Here is a 6,751-nt window from a genome sequence, read left to right as displayed (position 1 = left end):
CGCGGTGGTTGTTAGCTACCGGCCTGCGCAGAGCTTTCGAGCTCGAAACGAGCGACATAGAAAGCTCTGCACAGGAGGGTAGTTATTACCAGAAATAGCCTGATTTATCAGACGGCAAGAGTGTAACGAACGATCATGTTATCATGCTATAGCAGAAATCGAGTAAAATTGAAAAACGATGACAGATCATGTGACTTTTTGGTGGGAAACTCAGTCATTTCTGTGTTTATTTTGGCTTGAGTTTTCCTCTCGAAAAGTCACGTGATTTCTGTGTTTTTTGGCTTGAGTTTTCCTCTCGAAAAGTCACGTGATTTCTGTGTTTATATTAGCTTGAGTTTTCCTCTCAAAAAGTCACGTGATTTCTGTGTTTATTTTGGCTTGAATTTCCTCTCAAAAAGTGACGTGATTTCTTAGTGCAAGTTGTCTATCTAGTGCCCAGTATTGGGGCACCATTATATTATCATTTATTCAGGCGCGTACACAGGGTGCCCCCACCCCTTGGCGGCCAAAATATGGGTCATTTCTTATCAAAGAATCTTGAAATACTCTGCTTTTTCCATATGATACCTATGACCGCGCACGCCCCTCAGCCAATCCTGGGTACGCGCCTGTTATTTGCCTTTTCGCTATTATGTTTTGCGCATTTTTGCTAGATTGTTTTTCATCACTGCTCACTAGGGATCTGATGCCATTGTAAATTGTAGGTGTTTGTGAGAATTGTGAAAAAAATCACGATTCATGATTCGGTACAGACTGCCAAAGGCACATAGATCAAATATTTATCACGGAACTATGGCATGCTGTACAACGAGTTCTGATATACGCCACCTATGCGGAAACAAAGTCCATTGAACAAGTCGCTGCGTTTGAGTGGTTGGCGCCTCCGCGTTCCTTCGTTTGATAGCGCTCATCATGACGTTTGTCGAGTTTGGAAACATTGCAGCCACAATGGGCGACAGAAGGATTTAGGATTAGAAATGTGCTATTTTTCTCTCACCATCAAACACCTAAGTAGGCTAGTGACCTCACGATTACAATCCGGTGTTCATGTTTTTTTTTTAATTTTTATTGCTTTTTTTTATTCTTCGATATTTTTTTTGACACCTGTCTTGGGTCCTAAGTAATTTATTTCAATGTCAGCAAGAAAAGACGCGCGCTATCTATTTCTAACAATACTATCCAATTTACACAGCCTCTTAACTTTAGTATTTGGCACCTTTTGCCACACCAATCGTTTTCATGAACTCATTAACACCAGAATACCGTTCATTCTTGCGACCTTTTCCGCACGTAATGGGAAAGAGATTATAGGAAGGCTCAAGTTTTTGAGTAACACGATAACTAAGCCATAGGGCCTGATTACCAAGTGAGACCATTTGAAATACTCTTAGCTTACCCAAACGAGTACTGTACTTCAGATATTCAATTTGTGAGAAAATCCCTGTAAATGCGGAATATTATTCTAAGTACATACCTCCATGTTAATTATTCGCTCATTGGGTCGCCGCGAAAACGAATCTGATTATGTCGAATCTAGTGCTTGTAAAAATAAAAGTTCTATTAAGAACACAATTGTCACAATAAGATGGGAGAATGATTATTAGTTTATTGCCTTGTTTCCTCTTCGTGTCCCCCTTCTACCAAAACACATCAGTGATCCACCTATTTTTTTTTATTAAAACGGATTTTCTACAATAGCAGGAACATCAACAATTCGAGGCATTTATAGAAAAATGATTTCCTGTGAAATTGTTTGATAAATAATGACTTCATGTGGCTAATTTTGCAAAGATTAGGACTAGCACTGTCATGTAGATTGTAAACAAACAATGACGCCTTATTTAGCATGCTGCATCAAACCACTTGAAATAGCCCATACTCCAATTTTTGCATTTTATAAAAAACCTCAATCCATTAATCAAAAAGCTTAGTTTCTAAAGGAAGCAGCCAATGCAAAGGCAAACCTTAAGAGCAGGTCATTTTGTTTGTTGATGTCTTGAAGATCAGATGTCGTTCTGTCAGACCGAAATATTGACTGGTCTACTATATGCGCTAGCCAACTGAACGGCGGGTGAGTTAACTAGTTTCTAGGACTGTTTACATTGCAAGAGATGGCGACGGGCGAACAGAATTTTAACCGGACTCTGGGAAATGAAAGCTTATCGCACATTGCTTTATCAGAGAATTCAACCAATCTTATAAGGATGTATAGAAGGGTGGAATTTGTATGCGCGGTGCTGATGGTTTTGCTAGCTCCGATCACCGTCATCACAAACGGAGTACTGCTGGTAACGATCTGGAAAGACCCTCTGAAATGCCTGCGCAAAGTACCAACTACTCTCTTCATCATCGGACTGTCTTTTGCTGATTTGATGACAGGGATAGTGGTAGAACCAGCGTTCATATTCCACTATTTCTCATGCTATTTAGACAAGAAGACAGATCTTTCAAAAGCACTTTTTATTATCGCTAGTAACATCTCAAGCATTGCTATTAGCGTGTCTTATGTGATTGTTCTAGCCATGTCTGCCTCTCAGTACATAGCCATAACTCGGCCTCATCGATACAAACAGATCATAACCCGACCCATAGTCCTTGTGGTGGTGGTCGCAAGTACTGGGTATTTCCTCGCCTTTAGTATGATTCAATTTGCTGGCGTCAGCCGCTCAAGCTTTCACTTACTGGGTGTTATCATGCATCCAACTCTCATTTCTATTTGCTTGGTCGTGCTTCACATCCTTATGCGTAGAGCCTTCAAACAGCGCGTGCGAACACCTGCTAGGAGGCGTACCCTACCCCAATGGTCACTGAGAGAGGGAGAGCCTGGATCGCATGGTTCGCGGATTTCATTTCATTTTGCGTCTTCTGGAAGTCCTATCGTATCTAAAGAGCGAGCTACTAGGCTCATGAGGTCACCCCGAAACCATGAAGAACAGGGAACTACACCTGGTAATTTCGATCCTACAACCCCAGTCTCAGTTACTACGAAACATTCCCCCGGAAAACATCGCCATGAGAATGTGCGCGTTACTATAGAGGAGAAAGAAAAAGCGCTACATGAGTCCTTTATAGGCATCCCATCCGTGAGTGGACAAGATGGAATAGTGAATTCACATAAACGGTCTAAACTAGAAAAGGACCCAGAGCCGCAAACAAAAATGCATTTAGGCAATATACGGCGAAGAAAACCAGAGGTTGAAAAGCAATTCGCAATCGTTGCGATGTATTTGACCGCCATTCTGCTTTTCACTTGCATTCCCCACATCACGGTGAGTTATATTTTTCTTTTGAGAACACCTGCAAGTTTGGAGGAGGAGGTCTACATAAACATTTGTTTACGCGCCACGGATTTGTTGCTGTTCATTAAAGTCTCGCTGGATGTGATGATTTATGCTTGGAGACTACCGTCCTACAGAAAATCCATAGCAATAACATGCAAGGAAATTTCTTTTAGCCTTAAGTCACTTAGATGTGATCATCATTAAGATGACGACGCAATATAAGCCAAATGACCGATTACGGATATGGCACCCTTACAGATATTCAAGGTATTTGACATGTGGTGCTTGAGAGAGTATGTCGCAGCTTGTATAGCATATGTCGAGAAGAGAAGGTTCTCACACATCTACTTGGGCCAACAACTAAATTGAATTTTGCCTGATGAACATTTTAGGTTTACTCGTAACGCGTGGGTGTTGGCAAAAAAAACTTCCACTGGTGAGATTATTGAAAATTACGTTGTACGGAAACGTTTGTTAAGCAGACTTGATGTGAATTTTGAATTCTTACAATGGGGAGGAAATAGCACGTCTGAATAGGGATAAAATATGTTTATCTGAAAGACAAAAAGCCCGTGTCAAGTATTAACCCGTCAGCCGTTGTAAAAGTGTTTTACAGATTATTGTGTCCGACTTACACATCCTGTCAAATCCGCTCAACTCAAATGTCTTGTTTTCTTGTTTTTTGAAATAACATCCGCCAAATGCAGGTCAAGAGACCGACCATGTAATATCTTTTATTTGTTTTCATCGGCTTTTTAGCCAAGATTTGCTTCTTACAATTTTCTTAAGATCTTAACATCCTCGCATTTTTTTGGGGGAAATTTAGTTACTGGACAGTCAAATAAAAGACGCTCCATCCCTGATAAAACATATACTTTCTGAATCTACCTCTTATGTGGAAATACTAAGAGGAGAGCAGTTCTTGATACAAGCAGAACAATTTGAAGCAAATACAATACAACGGTTGAAATAATTGTGAGATTTTCCTTTCATTTCTCTCGGTCGATAGGAAGTTCATTGTAAAAAGGATTAAAAAAAAAATAAGTTGTACTCTCTTACAGTGATCTACCACAGTGAGTGTAATAAAGCGAATATCCTTAGGTTTTAAGCTTTATAGTAGTTTTTGAATTGTATATTTTATGTATACATTTTTGATTGCTGTTTAAAGTGATTTTCATTAACCCGTGAATTACTTTAGCGTATTACACTTTATTGTGATCTGATTCTATTGTTCTCTCTTGTGCTTTACTGACTATTACCCTTTGACTACCACACTTTTTTCACGTTGTTTAATGAAAACCACTCTAACACAATATATGAAATAAATATAAAAAAATAATTATCTCAATAAACGTTTTTTTTATTTTTTTCAAAATATTGATAAAATGGCGTAAAGACACTACGCATACATCATCACTGCTTTAACATTGTCAGAAATGGCAAAATCAATGTGTCAATTGGCAGTTCTACAACCTCTAAAATATCATGGGTCTTGTCAATTTTTTTGTTGAAACGTCAAATGTACATGAAAATGGCAACAATAAATCTTTGTAAGAATATACATGCATGCTCAATCCCGTCAGCAAATCCTATGTATGAGTATTATAACGGGGAGCAGAAAACTTCGTAAAACAGCCGCCATAAAAGGTAATGAAGAAAAGTGATAGGTAAAAAAAGGCCATACTTTTAGACAAACGCTGAAACGCCGCATGGGAGCTTAGAGTTTCACAGCTAGGATGAGGATTTCTGCCCAAGTACGGCTATCTGTCTGTCTATCGAGCCGTACAACACACCCACGCATTGATAGCAACCAGGTTCCTACCCAGTCTTACTCGGTTAGGTCACACACAGCTCGCGGATGTCGAGTGAAAAATATCGTGGTATACATTCTTTCACCCACCTCGAAATCTATCCCCCCAGACCCCCCCCCCCCCCCCCCCCCCCACACACACACACACACACACACTTTCAGGGGTCATTCCGCCCGCCCCTGCACGTCATTGTAACAACGAAAGAGACGAGATGTGGGGACGGTACCGGTTTTTTGTTGATCGCTGTTACAAAACTGCAAGTAAATTTTAAGAAGATTTTGGGGGTATCGTAACGCATCCCTTTTGTATGCTCTCTAATGACGGCAAGCCCAAGCGAGAGACCTTCACTGACACCCCGAAAACGTTTGGATAAGGTTTTCAGCCAATGGGTGTTCGAAAGGCGACCTTCCAACGTGGGTGTTCCAGTGAGTTACCCTTGGACTTGCTGTGACCTACGTAATGATTACACGGTGTTATTATTGACTTCGGAGGTAGCACATTACATACCCATAACTAAACAAAAACGCATCATTAACTACCGGCACAAGTTGGGGGTAAATTGTCTAGAATGATTAAGTTATAAAGCGAGACCTGTCACCTAGCGTTAATTTCCCACTTGGCAAGTACTAGTACTAGCGTATCCCCGACACCCTGCGATAATTTCCCGCGTGACATCATCATACAAAGCACGCTTTGACCTGTTGACCTAAGGTCTTGTTTCTTTTTGATTTTGCTCTTCTTTTTTGTGCTCAGCGACAGCAAAGGTAAACTGAATGATGCAAAAAAAAAGGCATATGCGATCTAACAGTAACTATGCAAATGCAACCACGGAGAGCCTACGTTGTATATTTTATGTATACAATTTGATTGCTGTTTAGAGTGATTTTCATTAACCCTTGAACTACTTTAGCTTATAACACTTTATTGTGATCTGATTCTATTGTTCTCTTTTGAGCTTTACTTACTATCGCAGTTTGTTTCACGAGATAATAAAAACTACTCTAACACAATATATGAAATAAATTTAAAAAAATAATTATCAATAAACGTTAATTTTTTTTCAAATTTGAAAATATTGATAAATGGGTATACTTCTTTACGCGGACGACTTAGTGCTTATGTCTAAATCGGCAAACGGTCTACATACACTAATCAATTCACTTTAGCGAATATTGCAGATAGAAACATCTTGAAGTGAATATCTCAAAGACAAAGGCACTTATCTTTAATAATGCCGGTGTTAGAATGAATGGAACGAAATTTTAATATCGAGACAGGGTCATGTATAAATACCTTGGGCTAACATTTTCTGCATTTAGGAATTTCACAATTGGGAAGCAAGAGCTTAAAAAAACTGCGCTTAAAGCAATGCATAAACTCCGAGCGGACATGAGCAAGCACTTTAGGGATTACCCACGACTCACCATAAAGTTTTTAATTCAGCTTAATCCAACCTATCTTGCTATACGGCAGCGAATTGTGGGGCATAGATATGTGCATGAAGCGCAATAAGAAAGACCCAATTGAGGCAGTTCTGACCAAATTTTGCAAGTGGCTTTTAGGCGTGGGCAAAACGGCAGCAAACTACGCATGTGGATCCGAGCTTGGTATTTTACCCATAAGATCCAATGCTACCATGAGAGCTATACATTTCTGGCT

The sequence above is a fragment of the Nematostella vectensis genome, chromosome 2, assembly GCF_932526225.1.
Source record: "Nematostella vectensis chromosome 2, jaNemVect1.1, whole genome shotgun sequence".
Taxonomy (NCBI): Eukaryota; Metazoa; Cnidaria; class Anthozoa; order Actiniaria; family Edwardsiidae; genus Nematostella; species Nematostella vectensis.
Note: the sequence above shows the minus strand (reverse complement) of the source record.